Genomic DNA, 25,965 nt, shown 5'->3' with positions numbered 1-25,965 from the left:
TCCATTTTAACTAGTGCCTATGACAGATTTTAATTACTCATTTTGAATCTGCTCCATCATCTATTGGCATACCTCCCTGGCTTTGTTTTACATGTAGCAGATAGAGGTCCCTGTGGCTGTGACAATGTCTCCACAGGATACCCTACATTTTGTGTTTTTACGTCAATATTTTACTTATCCTAGGCGATTGCTTCTTAAACTTTAAAAAGAAGAAATGAGATTTAGGCACACTCGTGTAGCCCTATTGTATTTGCAACTCCTGCCTAATCTTCACACTCTTTTTATTGTACCGAACCTTCTAAGAGCCGTCTTATGATCTAGACGTTCTAGACGTGACTGATGGATATAAGAAATTTTGCAGTTTTGCACATATCGTGACATGTTGTTTTAAAGGAATTTGTTACTGTTTTTTTATTTCTGTTGCTTTCATTGCTGTGATTACTGCTACGTTAACAGTGCTGTGGCCTTTTTTCTTTTGTTGTATACTTAAAATCAATATTTGAAACAAAAATTAATGTACATTAATATTGAGCAAGAATATTTTTACTAAAGTTTTACTTACATTTTCCAAGTTTAATAAACTTTTTTTCCTTTCTCCATACATTACTATACAGAGATCTCCACCCCTACTGTGGAGTCTCCTGAATAGTAAAGTACGGGGTAAGGTATACAAATACTCCAACCTGATTGGTCGGGAGAACTTAAAAAATAGAACTCAAAATAAAACATATTTGTTATTTAATTATACACTATATTAACGTGCGCTACCACACGTGGCATTACCTCTACCAGATTCATCATATTTCTCAAGTCTTTGGTGTACCCTCCTTTGCTTCTTATTAGCCAGTAAATATTAGGTCAGATGTTTTGGCTGCTCATCACAGCACTGAACATTGATTCTTTTGATAATTAAATATCAGTTTGCTTTCTCAGCTTTGACTGAACCCTCCTGACCACTGCTCTTCTTCAGTATCTGGCATAGCATAGCACAGCATAGTATAGCATAGACAACTGTTATCAGGGAGTGGGGTGGGTAACATCAAGCTCTTCTAAAACTGGTGGTGTCTGTCCTGTATGCAGCCAAGGGGTCTTGTCTCTTAGCCAGCTACTTAATTGATACCTAGGCGGGTCATTAGGATGATGGGCGGACTTAGTCCGCCCGCCATCCTATCGGAATTCGTGACCGCCCGCCATAAGGGCGGGGGTCCCGTGGGAGGTATTAGGATGCGCCCGCCACAGTGGTGGGCGCATCCTGCATTTATAACATTGTGGCGGGCAGTGCTCTCTGCACCGCCCGCCACAATGCTATAAATGCATGTATGCATTTGCATACACAAAGCAGATTGTATATGCAAATGCAGGGGGGTACCACAGGTACCCCCGTGTGCCCCCCCACCCCTCCTTCGGGCCCCCAAAGTGAAGACCGCATGCATTTCCGTGACGGCATCTGTCCTGGCCCATCGTAATATGGCTGGCGGTTTCTAATAGACACCGCCACCATATTAAACGTTTTCTGCCCCGGCCGCAAGGCGACCAGGGCGGAAAAGCGGCGGACGGTCTTTCCGTCCGCTGCGGTCCCACCGCCATACTAATATGGCGGGGGGATTCAGGAGAGGATGGCGGGCGGATTGCCCCCACCAGGCTGGCGGTGGCTACCGCCAGCCTGGAGGGGGTAATCTGCCCGCCATCCTAATGGGCCCCCTAGTGTGCAGGGCTATGCAGACTGAGGACCCTCGCATCTGGGGCAATTCTGTATGGTGTCTGATTCTTTGAAGAAGGATAGACCTTGTTGAATCAGGTTATAAAAACTTGCAATGAGACTATTTGGATATCCCATTGAAAAGCAATACTTTGTGAATGTTCCTTAAGCCAAGTATTGTAGCATGATTGGCAACAATGAGATATCATGTAGCAGTGACATGAACCTCTCCGGAATGGATTAGGAGACTCTAGAAATGTACGTTATTCAAGGCAATTATCTACATAATTGAAAATATTTTCTCAAAAACCTATTCCACAGGAACTGAAAGGCTCAAAAAGGCTCCATCCATCCCACCCATTGACCTTCCTCCTCCCCAGGGTTGACCCCATCCCAGAGTTGCTTCTCTCCCTTCACACGGGAGAGTACCTCCAGTACCAGAGATGCTGATCGATCCTCAAAGATGTATGAATGTGAGAAGTTGGCCTGATAGGTGATGTTTCCAATTCTGGAACCACCTATTATCAGACCAAACAATCCCTTATGGTGTCTGGTTGTAAGTCAACCTTATTAGACAAGCTATCCTAGGGGTAGCATGGACTAAGCAGCCTAAAGGCTTAACTTAAGAGGTCGTGTTAAGCGAGCTGTTTTACCACATACAATCCTGTAATATCAAATGAAAGGACACCACACAAGTATATATTATAAAAATATATGTGTTTATTACTAAAAACAATCCCCAGTATTCTTTATGAATAAAGGGGCACAAGCGTTAAATCAAAAGCACTGTTTAAACATACAAGTTGCACAATTATGGATGAGGGCGGGTGGCCACTCAAACCATATACTAAACAAGTGGTATAAGAGATACCAATCGAGCAGTGGTTAGGCCTAGGGCCTAGGGAATCGCTGGGAGCAGTCAGGACAAGCAATGCTGAAGTCGGGAATGGCCCACGGGATTCGGGAGCAGTGCGGAAAGCGCACGCATGCACCAATGTTAACCAATGGTGCGTAAAAGTTACAAAGTTAAAGTTTAAGGACACTTCCGCTGAACCTAGAGGAACAAAACTTAAGACACAGACCCTAGAGATGTGTACCAGTGTGGGAACACCGGCGGAGCAAAGTTACCTCACCCACAGGAAGCGGGTGCACAGGGTCGAAGTGGCGTCGGGTTTTGACACGCAGGTTCTTGGCGCTTGAAGCTGAAGATGCTGCAGGCGATGTGAAGGAGAAGTGTCCGGTGGATCAAAGGGTGGATCTGAAGTGGTGAAGACCTGAAAGCAGAGGGGACAGTGTTCAAAGTCACTGACCAGTGACCACCGTGGAACCAGATTGGAACCAGGCAAAGTCGGGTGCAAACAGGTGATGAGGTGTTGCTTCTCTCTGCAGCCACGTGGACACGAAGAGGTCAAGGACGTCCAGGAGTCGATCACGAGCTGTCCCTCAAAGGCTCTAGCTGATAGCAGTGTCGGCAACTCGATTGAAGCAAACAAGCCTTGGCTAATGCAAGCCACGGGGAAAGTGAAAAAGGCTTATTACTCAGACCAGCAAGGTCAGAGCGGGTACTCCTTTCTACAGGAGCGAGGGCAGGTCTGGAGCAACCAGACCCACAGTGTAAATTGTAGGTTTCGTCGCCAGGATGGCCGCTGACCACGTGACAAGCGGCCGGGATGGGGAGTCAAGTGGCACAAAGCAAAAGGGCCCCACGCAGATCGTGGAGATGCTGGAGGGCTGATCTTTGGTGCAAATGCTGCTCCATTGTGGGTCTTCTCAAACCCCAAAGCACAGAGTCAAGGGTGCCTCGGGTGCTGCGCAGTCAGCGTCTCGGGGGTCTTTCAAGATGTCCGCTCCCACGTCTCTCGGTGCCTCCACGGGTCCCTTCTTTGCAGGGACTGTGGATCGGGCTGGGAGAAGTCTGTGAAGCTGGGTCTTGTCAGGCTCTGCACTCGGGCTCCGGCGGGAGGCGGCAGAAAAGCAGACATCGAGGTGCTGGGTGGTGCCTGTGTTCACAGGGTGGCCCCTCCTAGGCCACAAGGGAGATGCTCTTCAGTCTTCTGTTCATCAGAATGTCGAAGTCCAGTCGTCTTCTTAGTTTAAAGGTGATTTCAGGATGATCTAAAGTGCATTGGCACTGCTCCCAGTCTTATACTAATTTTGGGGGCTGGATTACCTGCTAGGTCCCCTCCTATGGGTGGGACCCAGGAAGTGGGTGGATACACCCCCTTCCTTTGATCCAGGCCGCCCTGGCACGAGGGCTGGAGTGCCCCAGAACCGGTTTGGCCGGATTATGCAAGGGGCAGCCTTGTGCTCCCCATGCAGTGTCTGGTTTCTTTCAAACCTTCTGCTACAATCCACTATCTCCTGTCTGAGGGGGTGTAACACCTCCCTGCAACAGGAAACCCTTTGTCCAGGCCCCATTTGGCTGAGTTTCGGTCAGCTTCAGGGGGTCAGACTCTTGTCTGTGGCAGAGGCATCCATTTTGTGGATCTAAGGTCCTTTTTGAAATTAACCGCATTAAAGCAAAGGAACATGTCTTACCCCTCTAGAGGGGTGGAATGCTATCCCCGTCGCCAGAACTGGCGAGGGGATAGTATTCCAAATCGTATGACACCTTACACGACATGTTTTGATAAAGCCAAACCAGAGTTGCTATATAACCGCGAGGATTATAAGGCACTTAAGAGTATATGGTATGGCATTATCCTGAAACAGCTTAGGGAGTTGTTCCCGACAGCTGCAGACAGGCTCAGCTCATGCTAGAGCTCCATCTCACATGAAACCACGCACTCTGCCTCCAGGATTGATGAGGCCTTCCATAGGAGTGGCTCACAGGTTAATATGTGTCCAGATATAGGTTTAGATATAGGTATACTATATCTAAGCAAGGGGTGATTACACCACCTTACCCCAGCTGAGTGATCAGCCAGTTGTGTCAATTTAAGAACCAGCCAGGGGTGGCAAAAGATATGCTGCAGCCCCTGGTAGGCCTTGGTGGCCCCTATGCCCTGGGCACCTATAGTGCATTATACAGGGGCTGACAAGGAGTCCATTTCCAATTGTGGTATGTACCTAGGGTACATGGAATCCATTTTACAGAGAGAGCAGATGGCCTGGGGCCCTGATTAGCAGGGAACCAGGTCAACTAAGTCAAAAAACCAGCTAAACACAGGCAAAAAATCTGGGGTAACCATAGTCAGGTAGCCACCTTCCTACATAACCCCCCCCCCAAACGAAAGGAGATAAGGCTATCCTTGGCCAGGTAAGCCTATATTGCCTGAGTGGCCATATAAGGAAGTACCTGCACTAGCATGGGTACCCCCTGTCTCATGGTCCACTAAGCAGTCCCTCACCCTTTGGGTATTAGAGGGTCTCCACCATAGGGAATCACTACCTTGGGTGTGTTTATGCAAAGTTAAAGGCTGGTTTGGATATGGAGTATTGAAGTGAGGCTCTACTAATTTAGGGCTTAGCTTCCTCCAATTATCTTCCACCATGTGTGCCTTTCTTTCTTCAACTGAGTTGCACTGTGCTCTCAGGGTCAACCTCTGGCTACCTAAAGCTGGAGGCTGGGTCCCTCTGTTTGGCTTGCTGGAGGGACAGTTCAGGTTTGGGCCCTTTGGGTCCCAGGTTTGGCTGTGCCCAACAGAATCCATCTGTGGGAGGTCCCTAACTGTTTTTAAGGGGGCTCCCTCAGGAGTTTTTAAAGTTTTCACCTCACTAGGGCTACTAGTTTTGGTGCCCCTAATCTGTTGATGGGGGTGCTTTATTTGACAGGGGGCCCTCTGGGTCTCACTGTCCTTCTTGTCCTCTGCAGCCCTGGGATGGCTAAGGCAAGGTAGAGAGGGGCAGGTTACCTGCTCCAGACTGGGTCCCACCTGAGAAGGGTCCACTGACATCAGAGGTTCTGTCAGGCTAGGCCCAACCACCTCTGGGGCAGTTCCTTCATCAGGGGTAAGATCAGTTCCCTGAGGAGGCTGATCCTGTCCTAAAGTCTGGTGAGGGGGAGATTTCTCTTCCTCCTCCATGCTCTCAGTTTGTGTGGAGTTATCCATCATTTCAGGTTTCACAACACACATATCAGTTTGAGTTTGGGCTGTGGCCATCACAGCCCCACCAACTTTTTCAGGAGGAGACTCAGTTTGGGTTTCTGCTGTTATCATAACAGCTTTGCTATTCTGTTCAGGAAGAGCTTTTGCTAAAGATGGGGCAGAGAGTTTCTCAGCCCTACCAACCTTTTCAGGAAGGACATCTTGGATTGGGGCTGTAGCCATTACAGCCCCACTAACCTTTCCATTGGAATTTACCATTCTAGAATGGATTTCCTGTTCAACCTCAGCCCAGGCTGAGATTTCCAAATCATTACCAAGTAGGCAGTCTACAGGCAAGTTTGATGACACTGCCACTCTCTTTGGGCCAATGACACCTCCCCAGCTGAGACTTACTACTGCCATGGGATGATTTGTTTTGATGCCATCGATGTTTGTTACCTGGTATGTGGCACCAGGTAAAAGTTGCTTAGAGGGGACTATACAGTCAGCCACCATGGTGATGCTAGCCCCTGTGTCTCTAAAAGCTTCAACTTTCAAACCATTGATGATGGGTTCTTGTCTATATTTGCTCAAAGTATTTGGGCAATCAGAGAAGTTGGCAAACCCCCTGCCAGTCTCATAAACAAGATCATTTGGGGAGGGGGACCTGGATAGGCCAGGGTCCTCCTGTGCTCCAAAAGTAAACCCACCCAGATTCCTGGGTGTGCTCCCACTTCCTGGGGGATTACTGCTGACAGTAACAGGAGGTGTTGGAGTTGGCTTTGGAGGTATATTCTCTTTATTGTTATTCTTGGGACAACAGTTGTCTGTTTTGTAATGCCCAACCTGTTTACAGGCATAACAATAAGGCTTTTTCTCTGTTGAAGAAGTGTCTTGGGACCCACCCCCATTCTTGGAGTTTTGGGGCCCTGGGGAAGTCTTTTCTTTATTTTTATCCCCACCCTTATCTTGAGGCTTGGTAGACTCCTTCTTCTGGTTACTGTCCTGATTCTTAGGCCTAATCCTGGTTCTGACCCACTTGTCTGCCTTCTTTCCCAATTCTTGGGGAGAGGTCCGATCAGAGTCCACCAGGTGCTGGTGTAAGAGCTGGTTCTGACAATTACTTAGGATCTGCTCCCTCATAATCAAATTATACAATCCTGTAAAGTCATGTACTTTGCTGCCATGTAGCCAACCCTCCAGAGCCTTAGTTGCACAATCAACAAAATCAGTCCAGTCCTGAGTCTGTGTCTTCTGGGTGTCTCTGAACTTCAACCTGTACTGTTCAGTGGTTAAGCCAAACCCATCTATTAGGACACTCTTCAGGACTTTGTAATTGTTTGCATCCTCATGTCTGACAGTGAGGAGCTTATCTCTCCCTTTCTCTGAAAAGGAGTACCATAAGATTGCTGCCCACTGTTCCTCAGGAACCTGCTGTACCATGCAGGCTCTCTCAAGAGCAGTTATCCACTTGTGGATGTCATCCCCTTCCTTGTAGGGGGGCACAATCTTTGTCAGGTTTCTACTATCATAGGACCTGGCTTTTTCTCTAGGAATATTGCTGCCACCAGTGGCATCTAAGCCACACAATGTCTGCTCTCTTGCCAAGGCAAGTCTAGCTTGAGCCAAGGCTACCTCCTCCCTCTCTATCTGGAGTTTGACAGCCCTCATTCTGGCCCTATGCTCTAGCTTTTGAGAAGCAGTCATGCCTCTCTGTGATTCTCTGGAGGCACTAGAAATATGAGAGTCCCCTGAGGGAGATCTCACTCTTCTGTTGCCTGGGAGAATGCTATAGGGTCTGGGGAGGTGCTGGCCCTCTCCATTCCCCAGTAGGTTTAAGTTGGCCTGGCTAAGCCTGGCAACTCCAACCTGGCTACCCTCCTGATCCTGGTCTTCTGTGTCCTCAACCTCTGAGTCCTCATCCCCCTCTTCTCCTTCTTCCTCCTGAGGGGTACCAGTTACAGGTGGGTTCTCTCCATTTCCTGACCCTAGGGGAATTCCCTTCGCCCTTTCTAAGTCATCCTGTTCTAGAATGGCTATCAGGATTGGACAGGTGGGGCTTCTGCCCCTTTTTAACCCTCTTGATTTGCACAAGGCAATCAAGTCCTTTCGGGTTAGTTTGTCATAGCTGGAAGTTGCTTGGGTAAGGTCAACTGTCACAGGAGTAGACCCTGAGGCTTTTCCTGTGTCAGACATGACTCTGGTGTGGTGTAAGTGATGCACCTACCTAGACTAAGTGTTTTCCTACTGTACCTTACTAGTGAGTTGTAGTCAGGGTGTGCTAATCCCTTTAATCTACAACTACTAAGTTCAGTAGAACTTAATATGCTAAGCTTTTGATTTATATGTACCTAAAGGTACTTGATGTGATCTTTCAATTTGATAAAAGATTGCAATGGTAAAACAACAGCAAGCTCAAATCCGCACCGCTGCTCACCAATGTGAGAAGTTGGCCTGATAGGTGATGTTTCCAAATCTGGAACCACCTATTATCAGACCAAACAATCCCTTATGGTGTCTGGTTGTAAGTCAACCTTATTAGACAAGCTATCCTAGGGGTAGCATGGACTAAGCAGCCTAAAGGCTTAACTTAAGAGGTCGTGTTAAGCGAGCTGTTTTACCACATACAATCCTGTAATATCAAATGAAAGGACACCACACAAGTATATATTATAAAAATATATGTGTTTATTACTAAAAACAATCCCCAGTATTCTTTATGAATAAAGGGGCACAAGCGTTAAATCAAAAGCACTGTTTAAACATACAAGTTGCACAATTATGGATGAGGGCGGGTGGCCACTCAAACCATATACTAAACAAGTGGTATAAGAGATACCAATCGAGCAGTGGTTAGGCCTAGGGCCTAGGGAATCGCTGGGAGCAGTCAGGACAAGCAATGCTGAAGTCGGGAATGGCCCACGGGATTCGGGAGCAGTGCGGAAAGCGCACGCATGCACCAATGTTAACCAATGGTGCGTAAAAGTTACAAAGTTAAAGTTTAAGGACACTTCCGCTGAACCTAGAGGAACAAAACTTAAGACACAGACCCTAGAGATGTGTACCAGTGTGGGAACACCGGCGGAGCAAAGTTACCTCACCCACAGGAAGCGGGTGCACAGGGTCGAAGTGGCATCGGGTTTTGACACACAGGTTCTTGGCGCTTGAAGCTGAAGATGCTGCAGGCGATGTGAAGGAGAAGTGTCCGGTGGATCCAAGGGTGGATCTGAAGTGGTGAAGACCTGAAAGCAGAGGGGACAGTGTTCAAAGTCACTGACCAGTGACCACCGTGGAACCAGATTGGAACCAGGCAAAGTCGGGTGCAAACAGGTGATGAGGTGTTGCTTCTCTCTGCAGCCACGTGGACACAAAGAGGTCAAGGACGTCCAGGAGTCGATCACGAGCTGTCCCTCAAAGGTTCTAGCTGATGGCAGTGTCGGCAACTCGATTGAAGCAAACAAGCCTTGGCTAATGCAAGCCATGGGGAAAGTGAAAAAGGCTTATTACTCAGACCAGCAAGGTTAGAGCGGGTACTCCTTTCTACAGGAGCGAGGGCAGGTCTGGAGCAACCAGACCCACAGTGTAAATCGTAGGTTTCGTCGCCAAGATGGCCGCTGACCACGTGACAAGCGGCCGGGATGGCGAGTCGAGTGGCACAAAGCAAAAGGGCCCCACGCAGATCGTGGAGATGCTGGAGGGCTCATCTTTGGTGCAAATGCTGCTCGATTGTGGGGCTTCTCAAACTCCAAAGCACAGAGTCGAGGGTGCCTCGGGTGCTGCGCAGTCAGCGTCTCGGGGGTCTTTCAAGATGTCCGCTCCCACGTCTCTCGGTGCCTCCACGGGTCCCTTCTTTGCAGGGACTGTGGATCGGGCTGGGAGAAGTCTGTGAAGCTGGGTCTTGTCAGGCTCTGCACTCGGGCTCCGGCGGGAGGCGGCAGAAAAGCAGACGTCGAGGTGCTGGGTGGTGCCTGTGTTCACAGGGTGGCCCCTCCTAGGCCACAAGGGAGATGCTCTTCAGTCTTCTGTTCATCAGAATGTCGAAGTCCAGTCGTCTTCTTAGTTTAAAGGTGATTTCAGGATGATCTAAAGTGCATTGGCACTGCTCCCAGTCTTATACTAATTTTGGGGGCTGGATTACCTGCTAGGTCCCCTCCTATGGGTGGGACCCAGGAAGTGGGTGGATACACCCCCTTCCTTTGATCCAGGCCGCCCTGGCACGAGGGCTGGAGTGCCCCAGAACCGGTTTGGCCGGATTATGCAAGGGGCAGCCTTGTGCTCCCCATGCAGTGTCTGGTTTCTTTCAAACCTTCTGCTACAATCCACTATCTCCTGTCTGAGGGGGTGTAACACCTCCCTGCAACAGGAAACCCTTTGTCCAGGCCCCATTTGGCTGAGTTTCGGTCAGCTTCAGGGGGTCAGACTCTTGTCTGTGGCAGAGGCATCCATTTTGTGGATCTAAGGTCCTTTTTGAAATTAACCGCATTAAAGCAAAGGAACATGTCTTACCCCTCTAGAGGGGTGGAATGCTATCCCCGTCGCCAGAACTGGCGAGGGGATAGTATTCCAAATCGTATGACACCTTACACGACATGTTTTGATAAAGCCAAACCAGAGTTGCTATATAACCGCGAGGATTATAAGGCACTTAAGAGTATATGGTATGGCATTATCCTGAAACAGCTTAGGGAGTTGTTCCCGACAGCTGCAGACAGGCTCAGCTCATGCTAGAGCTCCATCTCACATGAAACCACGCACTCTGCCTCCAGGATTGATGAGGCCTTCCATAGGAGTGGCTCACAGGTTAATATGTGTCCAGATATAGGTTTAGATATAGGTATACTATATCTAAGCAAGGGGTGATTACACCACCTTACCCCAGCTGAGTGATCAGCCAGTTGTGTCAATTTAAGAACCAGCCAGGGGTGGCAAAAGATATGCTGCAGCCCCTGGTAGGCCTTGGTGGCCCCTATGCCCTGGGCACCTATAGTGCATTATACAGGGGCTGACAAGGAGTCCATTTCCAATTGTGGTATGTACCTAGGGTACATGGAATCCATTTTACAGAGAGAGCAGATGGCCTGGGGTCCTGATTAGCAGGGAACCAGGTCAACTAAGTCAAAAAACCAGCTAAACACAGGCAATAAATCTGGGGTAACCATAGTCAGGTAGCCACCTTCCTACAATGAACATCTGTGTCTTCCTGATGCAGCTCATTTAAGTCCCATGTGTTGGTCACTGCACAACTGGATAGTCAGGTTTTGAACTTCCTTTGTAAGCAATGGAGTTACATCTGGAAGGGGATCTACAAGTGCCTAAAAGCACGTCGCGCTGACATTTAGTTCTTTTGCCTCACTTTATAATGCCATTTGGCCATTTGCAAGAAGCCTATTCATGAGTCTCTCCCATCGATTTGGAAAACATTTCTGGATGTCTTCAGAATGTGGTTTGCACCTTGCACTAAATCCATCCTGTGCACTATTGAATGGGTAACTTAATCAAGCTCAACCACAAAATGGGAGCACTCCAGCCAATCAGGCATCACATTAATTTTCAAGTGAATTATGTTTGGGGGAGGGGACTTTCTGAAAGAAATTCCTACTCTAGTAGTTAGTTTGCCCCATTCAGAGGCTACAGGAGAGCTGCTTCCACAGCTGCTTGTATTCTGTCACCCACTGTTCTGACTCATGGAGATATTTCCTTGGCAAAGAGCAGATTTCTCCCTACAAATGGTGGCAGAGATACTCCACAGCCTAAACTAAAGTTGTTAGATGCCTTATAACTTGCATAATGCTAGCATTGCTATATGTCTTGCTATATAATGTAGATATCTCAATTTCCGAATAGGAAATAATGATTTTATTAAAGGCCTGGGGGCAAACATTATTCCACCGATCTGCTTAAGCTCTGGAATGTTTTTCCCTTGTTTTCGCTGTTTTTATTCAAAAAGTTTGCCAAAATGTAGCATATAAGTATTTCAGATGTGATCAGGGCCTAGATGTAGGTAATTCCCATTTACAGACTCTTAAATACCGAATTTTACCGATTTAAGAGTCTGTAAATGGGAAGGGGGCAGATGTAGGTAATTCCGAAATCAGGAATACCGAATCTGTAAGATTCGGTATTTACCGATTCGGTAAATACCGAATCGGTATTGCCCATTGATTCCTATGGGCCTTGAAGCCCATAGGAATCAATGGGCAATACCGATTCGCTATTTACCGAATCGCTAAATACCGAATCCTGCAAGGGTGCAGGGGGTGTCACTTTGACACCCTCTAGCAACCCAAGTACAGGCTTGTGTGACATGTGGCACACATACATGCCCTAAGGGCATGTCTGTGTGTCACATGTCACAGGTGTGCATGCACAGATGTGCATGCACACCTGAATTCGGTATTTTACCACACAATAGGATTGTGTGGTAAAATACCGACTCTTAAGGGCCTGTGGCACTCTTAGGAGTGTCAGCTACATATGGATTTACCGATTCGGTAAATATACCGATTCGGCATTTTACTGAATCGGTATATTTACCGAATCGGTAAAATTACCGATTCTTAAAAAAAAAATGCCCCTACATCTGAAAACCCTAATACCGGTCGGAAACGGCCGAAATCGGCCGTTTCCGACTGGTATTAGGGCTCCTACATCTGGCCCCAGGTCTTTTATAATCCCTTTGTTCTTGATTACCTTTCACATTTCAAAAGCATTGCCAAAGCCAATCATTCTCATCCGAGACACCAGCCGCTGACCTATTGGCTTTGCCAATGGTTTCTTAGAACGAGGTTTGTTCTTCACAAAATGAATTCCAGATTTGCAGAAATGTGCATGAGAGCATTGCAGTCATCTTCCAATTTCTTAAAAAACACTCAAAACACTTTTCAGGTTGGCTAGACTACATGTGTGTGCTTTCAGGGTGGTCATTCTGGAATGGGTTTTGATAAAAACAAAAGGCAATCCAAGAGGGCTGCAGTGCATGCATTCCTATTGGCCATGCCACTGCTCTTTTGCAGATGTTGCACAGCATCAGCATTAAAAAAATGATGACACAACATGCAGATGCATCATCACATGAGCTTTACTCTAGTGTTGCAGTGTTCTAATCCATGAGTCATGATGTTGCGCTACTTTGTGTTTTTTTGGTTTTCATTTACCGTTCCATGATGGCAACACCATCTTGGGGTGGTATAAGAAACAAAAAATAATAAAAAGTGTCATAAAGCAAATTTTATTTAAGGAAGTAGTGTCCCAGCAGCATTGGGCAGCTGCCCACCACGCCAAAAAAAGAATATATGTAAAAACGAAAAGTACCAGATGAGGAGGGAGGAGCAATGGGGCAGCGGATACATGATGTAAGCGCCAATGAGAAGCGAAAGATGCTGGGGAGTGGCAAAGATGAACTGCATGAGGATAGACAGACAAAACCAAGAAGCAACTGGAGGGGCGTGGATGTCAATGGACAAGCTGGTGTGCAAAGGCCCGATTCACAGAACTAAGTTAAGACAAAATCCTAAACTTACTACTTTTGGTATTCACAGAAGTTAGGATTTTGTCTTAAGTTTGTCTTAAGACAAACTTAAGACAGACTTAAGACAGATTTAAGACAGACAGACTTAAGTTAGGATTTTGTCTTAAGTCTGTCTTAAGTCTGTCTTAAGTCTGTCTTAAGTCTGTCTTAAGTTTGTCTTAAGTTTGTCCTAAGAAAACTTAACACAAAATCCTAACTTCTGTGAATACCAAAAGTAGTAGTAGTAAGTTCAGGATTTTGTCTTAATTTAGTTCTGTGAATCGGCCCCCTAGAGAGGAGCAAAATGGAGTACGTGGGTGGGAAAGGGATTTAAGTATGTAATCAACACCTGAGCAATAGAGCAAGAAAACAAATGCACTTGCATGGAGTTTTGAAAGAAACAAGCATTGGCGGAGCCAAAATGTCTTGCCTATATGAGATCTATTGGCTTTGTCAATGTTTTTTTAGCCATTGTGTACAGCAATGCTGACTTCAGTTCAGCATGGTTGTAAGTTTTAAAATAAAAGTGCTATGAAGTGGTCAACACTGGCAGCGTCATCCAGCTTTTTCTCTTTACTTTCAGCCATGTTGTAACTACTTCCAGATGGATTTGAATAATGTGCAGTCACTCAAAATGAAAGGAGCCAGTGGCTAAAGTGGCCTGAAACACTGCCAAATGCTGTATCGTGTTCTAGGCAATAGCAAAATGTGAATGACACTTTAACTGACCAATAGATGAAGTGGGCCTACTAGAAGTTAATATATATATATACAAGGCTCTTGAGCCCCAAACGCGTCATCCTTTCATGCTAAAGAAACTGGGTTAAATAAAACATCTTGCCTGCATGCAGTGGTCCGTCTCTCCTTCTTCGCCGTGTGGGAAGTGGAAGGAGTTTTCGTATTGTGAATATATGTGTATATATATATATATATATATATATGTATCCAGCTCACGGTTTCCACAAAGCTTCAACCAAAGAAACCACGCACTCCGGGGTAGCTCTAAGATATTTATTTTAGAGTTCGCAACAGACGCGTTTCGGCGCTCCGCCTTTATCAATGTTACAAACATTGATGGTCGGCGCCATGTTTTTAACAGCGTGCACGTGATCATCGGCAAAACAAACAAGGGACTAAAATTCATACTCCATATTGGATGTTGTTCATAGGGTTCATTGCGTGTTGTCACAATACATAACATGATGGCATTGCTACATATTTTAGCCCATCTACGTGCTCATGGTGATCTCGAGCATGAATGGAACAAAATTAATTTCATCTTATACTGCGCAAGAATCAAAAAATATATATTTTCATTTCCCGCATAAAATTCAATGTGACCTGTTATTACGCCGTATATCGGCTGGAGTATGGCAATATACATCACTGTTCTATATCCGCCCTCTAGGGATTACATACCCCCAAATGTCACATCATTCTGTCCCATAATTAAAGACCGAATGTATTGTTGCATAACTCGCAACGAGTTACACTGATACTGCCGTGGATCGGCAAATCTCCCTTGATTTTAAATTGTTTTGCCAAAACACTTGGTTATTACTTAAACCATTATTCAAAACCTAAAATTCAAAATGTAACATTTTGAAAGGAATACATGAATATTTTTGTTAAAGATTTACAAATAATTGCACATTTTACATTTTTATCCTAACAGTCTTGTCTCAAATTATCAGACTAGATAACTTTTCTTAAGGCAAGTTGGTAAACAGTCACAAATTAAATGAAAGATTTTAAACTCATTATTCTGCATAATTATTACACCGATATTTTGTAATGTGGTTCATGCCCATATCAATTCATTGCCACACTATAGTTTTTTCATACTGGAGGTGTCTATTGAATCAAATGTATTTAAAATCCAATATGAGATGCCAATTCCTCCCCCGCATTCAATCCACTCGGATGTTTAGTCATTAAGTCTATGATATATCGAGACTCAAGTCTTCTAAGTCTATGTAGTCTATCTCCTCCTCTGGGATTCTCTGGTATGAAATCTATACCAAAATATTGCAAATGATGTCTGCTGCTTGAATGTTTTTCCTGAAAATGTCTAGCAACCGGATATGATTGATCATTTTTATCAATTGCTCTCAGGTGTTCTAGAATCCTTAATTTCAGGGGTTTGATAGTACTTCCGATATACATTAGTCCGCATGGACACTTAAGACAGTATACAGCGTAGGGGGTACCACAGGTAAGGTACTTATTGATTGTTTTCACTATTCCTGTGTTGGGTATCTCATAATTTTTCACTCTCTTGCTGTGTGCACAGGCTTTGCAATGATGACATGGATGGAAACCCTTTAGGTCAGCAAGTGTGTTTGGCTTTTTATCGATTTTTTTCAAATGGCTTTGGACCAACATGTCCTTGAGAGACCATGACTTCTTGAAGGTTACCAACGGGTAATCTGGAATGTCATCTTTGATACAACTGTCGGTTTTCAACATATGCCAGTTTTTTCTGAGCATACGCTTCAAGTAGTTAGCTTCCGCCGAATAGGGGGTTACCAGCCGGAACTTCCCCGTTTCTTTGTTAGACTTTGTGGAAATACAACTCTTGTCTGCTAGCAAATTCGATCTTGGTAGTGCATTGACCTTATTTAAAGCATTTTGTAATGTGGCCATCGCATAACCTCTTTTTTGGAATCTGCTGATACAAGCTGATGCTGCAAGTCTGAAATCCGAATCCCTGGAACTGTTCCGTTTGAGCCTGAGTAGCTCTCCCTAAGGGATGCTTTGAATTAGCGCAGTTGGATGGTTACTTGTGGCATATAGTATCGAGTTTCCGGCTGTACTTTTCCGGAAAAGAGATGTCTCTATGTTATTATCGACTATAAATACCTTCAAGTCCAAATATTCCACACTGATATTACTTATTGTGCCGCTAAAATTCAGATTCATATCATTCATGTTAAGGACGTCAATGTAGGCCTTGGCAGTATGTTCTGATCCTTGCCAGATTATAAACAAGTCGTCTATATAGCGACACCACTTGATTACACAGCCTTTCTCTCCATCCACTTCCAGCGACCTGGGCACCTGCTCCTCCCACCAGCCTACGAATAAATTCGCATAGCTGGGGGCAAAGCAGGTACCCATCGCAGTTCCAGATGTTTGTCTGTAATAGACGTCCTCAAATAAAAAAATGTTGTTTTCCAGACAAAATTCCACAAAAATTGCCAACATCTGGTTGTGCTCCAAAAACCTTAGTTGCCGTTTTTTGAGATAATGTTCCACCGCCTTGATGCCTTTATCATGACTGATGCAGGTGTATAAGCTTGTTATGTCCAACACTAGCATCTTGTAACTAGGATCCCATTTTACTTTTTCAATTTTTTTCAAAAAGTCTTTTGTATCTTTTATGTAGGAATCCAGTTGCTGTACCAATGGATTGAGGAAGTGATCGATAAAGATGGATAAGTGTTCGGTTAGACTGTTTTGTGATGAAATAATGGGTCTACCTGGGGGATCGATGCTGTTTTTATGAATTTTAGGGATGTGATAAAATGTTGGAATTGTCGGGTTGTTGCTTCGTAGGAATAGATATTCCTCTTTGCCTAGCATATCTCTGCGATACCAGCTGTAGATCAAATCATCATATTTTTGTATGCTAACAGCATAATGTTCTTTAGATGACAATTCATAGTTTGTTATATTTCGCAGTTGTTTCATTGCCTCTTTGCAGTAATTTTCCCTGGTTTGTAGGACAACATTACCGCCTTTATCTGAAGGCTTGATTATCACACTGGTGTCATGCATCAGATCCAAAATTGCTTTTCTTTCATCCTGATTTATATTCTCATTCCCTCTATTTTTGTCAGTCTTTGCACTTTATACCCTGTATTTCTGTAGATCATTAGTCATTGCTTCTGAGAATACATCGATGGCATCTAACGTTAATTGTGGATTGAAATGCGATCTTAGTTTATAGCCGCTCTCCTCTCTTTCCTGGTCAATCCCCAAGATTGCTGCTCTTGCTGCTTCCTCCTCGGTAGATGACGGGAGCTGGCTTGTGTATTCCTCAAGCGCAAGACCTTGCAGGGTTTCTACCGCTGGTAAGTCATTCCCTTTCAGTGCATCGGTAGCAGTGGTCCTCGTATGTATTCCAGTTTGATTCTTCGAGGATGGTCTTGTTTTAAAGTATTTGTGCAATTTTATTTTTCGAACGAAATTGAACAGGTCAATACGCGTTTGCGTATATTCGAGGTGACTTGTTGGACAGAAACTGAGTCCTAAACTTAGAACTCTATTTTCAGTGGCAGTAAGGACTCTTGGTGTTAGATTTATTACAGTGATGTCCTCTATTGTATCTTTGGGTGTGTTCATTTCTTCCTGTTCACCCAATTGGATCTCTTGGGTCTTCCGCGACCCCTTCCACCTCCTGCCCCCGCCTCCTCTTCTCGTTTTTCTTCTTCTCGCTCCGGGGGTTTGTTTTTGCCTCCCCGTAGCCATGCCTGTTGAATTACCTGAAATTCGTCCTGAAAAGGTGTCATCTTAGATGTTATTGCTTGGCTCTTATCCCTCATTGATGTATCATCTGCCGAATCATTCTCCGTTGCACTGGATTCTGAGGTTTCCACTCTCCGTGTCGATGCCTGCCCACTTTTCTTGTTTAGTTCTTTTCTAGGAGCATCGAATTTCCGGGCAAACGTGAGAATGCGACCTTGGGAATAATCTCTTTGATCACGGTCAAATTTCTCTTGTTTACGTGTTTTAATTTTTTGTTCATATTTGACAAGTCTTATTTTCATCTGCATCCTCATGTTGTCAATCATTTCCTTATCCTCCTCCATTTTAGCCAATTCTTCCTCCATTGTTTTTATCTCAATTAATGCCTTTTCACGATCACTCCAGGCATATTTTATCAGGAGACCCAGGGTGCCTTTACAGTAATGCGATGTCAATTCCTCCCAATCCGTTAGTAATTGTGGATCGGGGTTCTCATATGACGGAACTGTATATACTCTAAGCCCCCTTGGTACCATCTGCTCATCGAAATAATGTTGTAGGCTAGTCGCCTCCCACCACTTTCTGACCTCCCTTTCATAGAGTCTTTCTAAGGTGGTCAGTCGATCACTCAATTTGTTGGGCGGGTTGGCTTTGGAGGGTGGTGTTATTCCTTCCTTATGTTTTTTTAACATTCCTTTGACGGCTTCATGCCGTGACGCCTCGTTAAACATAGATAAACAACAAAAATGCCAATTCCGGAAATAATTTTACACTATTTTCAAAAAACGCAGTTTTGATTAAAGCAAAAACAACCTGTTTGTAATTAACACCATCAAGGTTTATTCATAATTATGACATGGTTATTATTCATATTAGCACACTTATTTATCGTGCTTTGGAAAATATAACATACAAAATGCACAACAATTTTTATATACAATATATACAAGAAAATACAATGTCAAACATACTTATCATTCATTCATGCACACTCCTTAACAAAACAGTGGAAACAATAAAGTGAAAATAAAGAAACACAGTACGTCACAACACCGGTTAATGAATGAGTCCTAAATATTTCTTTTCATATTTTGACAATTTGTCGCAGTTTGTAATAGTCACAAATACTCTCGTGAAACCAAATATGTACAAAACAAAATTAGGGGTAACCAGATGTTGGACAAGGTGGTCGACGCGTTTCAAACCCCTATCATTAAGGTGGGGTTCTCCTCAGGACCGAATGGTTCTTAATCCACTAGTCACAGCGCAGTTGCTAATAGGCAGTAAATTATCCCCAAAGTTCAGTATGGTATTTCCCAAAAACGTGATAGCAGCAGCGGCTTTGAAGCTGGCTGCTCGCAAATACTATTAAGTTGCGTCCGCTCTTTTCCAATTAAAGCGTGTGGTCTTGACTCCTTCTCCTAGGGCGGCTTGTCTGATTGTGACCGCTGAAGGGCTCGAGCTCAAAGCCGCTGCTGCTATCACGTTTTTGGGAAATACCATGAAACGCGTCGACCACCTTGTCCAACATCTGGTTACCCCTAATTTTGTTTTGTACATATTTGGTTTCACGAGAGTATTTGTGACTATTACAAACTGCGACAAATTGTCAAAATATGAAAAGAAATATTTAGGACTCATTCATTAACCGGTGTTGTGACGTACTGTGTTTCTTTATTTTCACTTTATTGTTTCCACTGTTTTGTTAAGGAGTGTGCATGAATGAATGATAAGTATGTTTGAGATTGTATTTTCTTGTATATATTGTATATAAAAATTGTTGTGCATTTTGTATGTTATATTTTCCAAAGCACGATAAATAAGTGTGCTAATATGAATAATAACCATGTCATAATTATGAATAAACCTTGATGGTGTTAATTACAAACAGGTTGTTTTTGCTTTAATCAAAACAGCGTTTTTTGAAAATAGTGTAAAATTATTTCCGGAATTGGCATTTTTGTTGTTTATCTAGTTGAGTTGGACTCAGCCTTTCTGAGTAAGGAGTCAAGGCCCTTGTTGATTCTTATGCCTCGTTAAACATAGCGCCATCCATTTTGTATTATTAGCGCTTGTCTTTCACTAATGAGAGCATTTACCCCCTTACGTCTTGCCAAGTATGCCGTAGTATATAGAAAAGATCGTTGTCTCCTCACCGCTATATGGTTCCTTACGCAGCTCTCCCAACGAAGTCACATTGAATTTTATGCGGGAAATGAAAATATATATTTTTCTTGATTCTTGCGCAGTATAAGATGAAATTAATTTTGTTCCATTCATGCTCGAGATCACCATGAGCACGTAGATGGGCTAAAATATGTAGCAATGCCATCATGTTATGTATTGTGACAACACGCAATGAACCCTATGAACAACATCCAATATGGAGCATGAATTTTAGTCCCTTGTTTGTTTTGCCGATGATCACGTGCACGCTGTTAAAAACATGGCGCCGACCATCAATGTTTGTAACATTGATAAAGGCGGAGCGCCGAAACGCGTCTGTTGCGAACTCTAAAATAAATATCTTAGAGCTACCCCGGAGTGCGTGGTTTCTTTGGTTGAAGCTTTGTGGAAACCGTGAGCTGAATATTTATGCGGATCCTGCGACCGCATCACGCACCCGTCTGAGAGTGCTCTCGGAACTTGCAGGAAATGGAGCTGGATATATATATGTATATGTATATAATGTTTTTTGGACAGAGAATAGTCTGGTTAGACCTCTAAAACTTTCTTAAAGACCAGACCTAAAAACAGCTGCTCAGCTGTGCTCTGAGTGAGCAAAGTTCTTCATGACACTGCCCCAGGTGTACCTGCTGCAGAGTGCTGCGGAGCACGGTAAGTGAGCATTTTCTGTTTTCCTTCCGCAAATCTGGAATAATTTACCTGAGCACCTGCGCAGGGAACCGGCTCGCCTCAACTTTAGGAAACATTAAAAAACGTACCTATTTAGAGAGGTGTTAACTACTGTGTAACTTCTGCCACCGCTGCTGCCTTTCCATCTGCCCTAGTGACTTGCTCACTTCTCTCTATAAGTACTTAGAGACCTGAAGGTGATTTGCGCTCTATAAAAGGCATATAACATAACATAACATAACACTCAAAAAGAGGGAGGGGCACAGCAGAAGATTAAAGATATATGCAAACACCTGGCCTGCCACCAGCTCTCACCTTCTGATGCAGAAGTAGACCGTAAGAAGTTGAACAGCATAAGAAAAAATGTGTCACTCACAGTCTCACCTTAATTTGTAAAACAGTACGTGCTGGGTGCCAAAGATTTTCTCAGAAACCGGCTGCCAAATGTTGGGCTGCTAAATACGAAGGCTGTGTAGAATTGATTCCACTTCATACCTCTTCCATCCACCACCAAACACTGCCTGCCCACTGATCTCACTCTTGCAGTTTATTATTCATTCCACTGTTTTCCCATTTTTCGCTTCCTCCTTCTTTCTCTCTTATTTGCTTTTCTCTGGATAAAGGTTTACTGATGACAAATAAGCTCATATACACAAAAATGAGTACTGTGGACCCCACCTGCAGCCGGATTTACGACGGTACAACGCTTGGTATTACCACGCGTACCGTTACAATGCATCTTTTACAACGCAAGTCATTACCACGACGTGCGCTGTAGGGGTGCGGACTTAGGAATAGTTTAATTTACTATTCCAACACCAGCCTAAGGTGTTGGAATAGTAAATCTACTATTCCTTATCTTAGAGCGCCCTTCAGCGCAAGTCGTGGTTACGACTTGCGTTGTAAAAGACGCGTCGTAACAGTACTGCGGGGTAACATCCGCGTTGTAAAGGATGTTCCCCCCCTGCAGCAACCAGCCCACATTGAAACTGAAACAAAATGCAGCTAACGTTACATAAAAGTCAGTTGTTGAAGTGCCAACCCAATTTCACACTCTCTGGATTGTTGTCTTGTGGGCTGAACCACAATGTAACTGAGACACAGAGGGTCCTACGTCAAAGTGAAAGGGCATGAATGCACTGTATTTATCTAATATGGTGGATTACTGTATTTTCCCCCAGCACTGGCACTGTTTTGAAAGCCTGGCGCTAATGAAGGCAGTCACCCTAGCACAATGCTGCAAGGGCTCTTGTGTTGTCAGAAGGATTTTTTTGTGCAAGAAGGGGCACGCTCCTGAACAAAAAACAATCCTGAGAGGCATTTTCTTCTTCCTATGTGTGCCGCAGAATGCAACACACGAGGAAAGTTGAAAAAACAAAGACAAATAAAGTTATTTCTCCTCGTTACACCTCAGCTCAGGCGCATCCCTAGGTTTACTCCTCCTGAGCACAGAGTAAGGCAACTCAGCAATTTGCGTTTCCTTGCCTTACTCCAAATCTATGAGGCCATTCAAAACCATGCACAGTGGTTCTGCATGGCCGCATAGATATGATTTTGTACTTTGCGCCACCAAAACATCACAAAAAGTGATGCTTCTTCAGCGCAAGGGGCTCATAAATATGCCCCAATGGTGTTATTAAAGAATATCATGGATTAATTTTTGAGGAAACTATTGTCTGGCTAAACAGTAGTATAACGGATCTAACAAAGAGACTTGGTTATGTTCTGAAACAAGCGAGGACCAATCAAATTAAAAAGATAAGCATCAGAACCCCAAGAACCTATGATGTCTAGATTTTTGTTTTTTTGGCACACCTATACAATAAGCCAAAGTACGTGGCAAACATATGAAAAAGGATAAAAATAAAGTAGAGACCCAGTAGCCAATGCACACCAATGCTCTTCTTTTCAGGCTGTGGCGCACGTGATCAAGAAAATTCTGTCATTCACAGTGCGAGACAGCCAATGAGTAAAGGTGGTGGACCCACTGCCCCTTGCTGTGGTAGGTGGAAGCAAAATGTGAATTATACATGAGCAGACCAAACGATAAGGGCACCATGGGACTGCCAGCAGCCCAGATCCCACTAGGGCAGGGGTCTCCAATCTTTTCTTTAACCCCTTGCATGCGGGGCTCATTCCCCCCGATGTGCTGGGGAAAGCGGGGAGCGCACAGCGCACCGGTGCTCATGGCGAGCTGAGCTCGTCATGAGCCAGGGTGCTCGTGTGCTCATGACGAGCTGAGCTCGTCATGGCCACACCCGTTTGTGTAGAACGTTTGCACAGCAGGGGAATTGGCCCAGCGTGCGAGCGTTCCAACGGTCATGATGAGCTCAGCTCGTCATGAGCACACGAGCACCATGGCTCATGACGAGCTCAGGTTCAAGGGGTTAATAAGAGATGTCAATGTTCAATGAAAATCATCCTGAGCTACTAATAATATTAGAATTGGTTTAGTGACAACAGACAACATACAAGGTTACATTAGTGGCCACCACATACAAGATTTCCTGCAGTAATCACCTGGATGCACAGTTACCATCAGTGATGTAAAACATGATCAGTCAGTGTGGAACGCTGCTGCATGGGTAACACATAGAAGCCATAACTGCAGTGCTCTGGTGCAAAGAATAGAAAATCAGTAACATGATTCCAACACAGCATAATTTATCACTCTAATATCAGCTTCAAATGTATTTCAAAAATAAATTATTTTTCTCCAAACATCAGTTGATGGGTTTTCAAAATACCCACATTTTCGTCTCGAATACACGCTTTTCAGTTTACTTATTCATATATTCATTCACCAAGCAGTAGCTCCTAAGCTGGTAGGCTGGGGTGCACACAGGAGAGCTCCTTACAAGTAGGTGGAGAGCTAGCAGGAGATCACAGCTACTCCTTGGGGAAGCCCACACTAGAGCTGCCAGGGCTCAAAGATACCCCCTGCTGATCCTCATGTCAAAGACATAGACATAGAGGAAGGACATCTCACACATGCGAGGCCTGAGAAGAGACACCATCCAGAAGAGAATCCACTGCACGTCAGGGCGCTCGTAGATATTGATGCCAATTCGATTTGACATTGGAAAAGATGCTGATCATAGAGAATGACTAGGGGGCATATGTAGGTAATTTCCATTTTGCGAGTCTCAAATAGCGATTTTTAAGGAATCGCTATTTGAGAATTGGAAAATGGAATGTAGGTAATAAATCGCAATTGTTTTGTGAATCTCTAAAATTCCTTAATTGCGATTAGCAAATTACGAATCGCAATTAAGGAATGAGTGTCCAATTCATTCCTATGGGCCAAGAGGCCCATAGGAATGAATGGGGAAACATTCTCAAATTGCGATTTTCTATGAAAAAATCGCAATTCGAGAATCGCAATTCCCAGGGTGCCAGGGTGTCCAAAGGACACCTGTTGCACCCCTGGAATGTGCCTGTAAGTACATAAGGCGCACATACATGCCCTAAGGGCATGTCTGTGTGCCACATGGCACTTTGAATTAAAAAAAATGCATTTTGACAGGAATTCGCAAAATACCATCTACTTTGAGTAGGTGGTATTTTGCGATTCCTTAAGCCAAAATCGCAATTTGCGAGGCAACCCTACATAGCATTTAAGGAATCGCAAAATTGCGATTTCCTAAATGCTTGAGCAAAATAAGGAATCGCAATTTTTGCGATTCCTTATTTTGCTATGTGGCCCATACATACCAAAATGCCGTTTGCGATTCGCAAACGCCAAAATTCTGTGAATTCCGGCATTTGCGAATCGCAAACGGCTTCCTACATATGCCCCTAGAGTCTTAGAATAGTCGCAAGACGGTAGCCAAAACAGCAAGCCTTGAATCTGCATCACATCCTACTCCTCTATCACCATCACAGTGGGGTTTTTGGAAATGGCACTTCACACATGGTGTGTTAAAAATTGTCTCGGAATTGATGAATGGCTTTTGTAAATTTCTAAGCTTTTCTGATCCTATGTAATGTCATTGGTGCTCTAGACTGTGCACACATCCTCCCAATTCCACCCAATGTCAGAGTGCATGTGTTCTGCAAGGAGTAAGATACACTCTTACATATGCAGAAGAGCTGTGGTGTTAATTTGGCATTCAAACAGAGCTCTCACTTCTGTCTTAGATCTGTCCATGACTGCAAGACCCTCTCAAACAACTACATTCCCAACATCCCAAGGCACCGCCTGCACCGAGGATATGTCACACAGGTATGGTTGAGAGTTAACGCACATGTACTCACTGTAAGTTCACACAGAAACCCAAAATGTATTTAAAGGATGACAGTAAACATCAGCCAGGTGACACCTCTGTTGGCACCTATAGGTAGAAAGTGTTAAAACCGCTGGGTGACCGTGGGGAGATGAAGGCACATGCACACATACACAGGCAAGCACACAGGTCACACAAGACACATGACCACAGCGGACGTCCCAAGATCAAACGAGCACTCATTGGCACATAGTGATAAATATGGGAGTATGCTGGGGTGTGGCTGCAGAGAGTCCAGGACCTTTACTTTTACCTCTTACAGATGACGTTGGATGCTTGTTACCTAGATCCCCGCCTCAGGGACTCATTGCAACCAGAATTTAATGCCTGGTGTTTGCCTAAGGTGTATGTGTCTGATGTGTATGAATCTGCAGTGTGTGTCTGACTTGTGTGGATGTGTTTTGTGTGTGTGGCTGTGTGTGTGTGTGTGTGTGTTTGTGTGGATGTGTGGATGTGTGTGCATGTGTGTTTGCGTGTGTGTTTTGGTGTTTGCCTTAGGTGTATGTGTCTGATTTGTATGAATGTGTAGTGTGTGTCTGATGTGTGTGGATGTGTTTTGTGTGTGTGGCTGTGTGTGTGTGTGTGTGTGTGTGTGTGTGTGTGTTTGTGTGGATGTGTGTGCATGTGTGTTTGTGTTTTGGTGTTTGCCTAAAGGTTTATGTATGTGATGTGTTTTGGATGTGATGTGTATGTCTGTGTGTGCGTGCATATGTGTGTGTGTGTGGGGGGGGTGTAAAAGTGCCAGTGTACACAAAAAGTCTCTGCATCGTCACAATAACAACGGGTATCAATTTGAACAACTTCCCTAGCAAAATCTCTTACTAGCTGAGATAGTAAAGCTTATTGCAGTCTCGCATGCAGAGTACTCACCAAGAGATGTCCCTCGGCTGTCTCACCTCGCACCTACACCAGACACCCTCTTCATATAAGACAGGACACTGGCCCCTCCCTAGCCTCCTCCTCAATTCAGCCCCTCGGCAACTACCACCTTCTCCCCCCTGCAACCCTTCATTTAAACCGGTTGAGTGACTGATTGTTGCCTGATTTAATTTAAGAGGCATTTTAAATGCTTTGCAGGAGACATAATCCAAACCTTTTAGAGCACACCCTCAGGAACCA

At 44.5% G+C, this 25,965-nt stretch overlaps 1 pseudogene across 2 annotated transcripts in view; it reads right to left on the bottom strand.

Annotated features, from left to right (window-relative positions):
- The window catches only part of LOC144768059 (epidermal differentiation-specific protein pseudogene), a 265,150-nt pseudogene extending 239,421 nt beyond the window's left edge, over positions 1-25,729 (bottom strand). For both annotated transcript variants that reach the window (XR_013598455.1, XR_013598458.1), the window contains exon 1: positions 25,717-25,729. The product of XR_013598455.1 is annotated as an epidermal differentiation-specific protein pseudogene, transcript variant X1 (transcript). The remainder of the gene's footprint in view (positions 1-25,716) is intronic.
- Positions 25,730-25,965: the final 236 nt, after the last annotated feature.

This window comes from Lissotriton helveticus, chromosome 7 (assembly GCF_964261635.1).
Source record: "Lissotriton helveticus chromosome 7, aLisHel1.1, whole genome shotgun sequence".
Classification (NCBI taxonomy): domain Eukaryota; kingdom Metazoa; phylum Chordata; class Amphibia; order Caudata; family Salamandridae; genus Lissotriton; species Lissotriton helveticus.
Note: the sequence above shows the minus strand (reverse complement) of the source record. Positions and strands in the feature narration are given on the sequence as shown.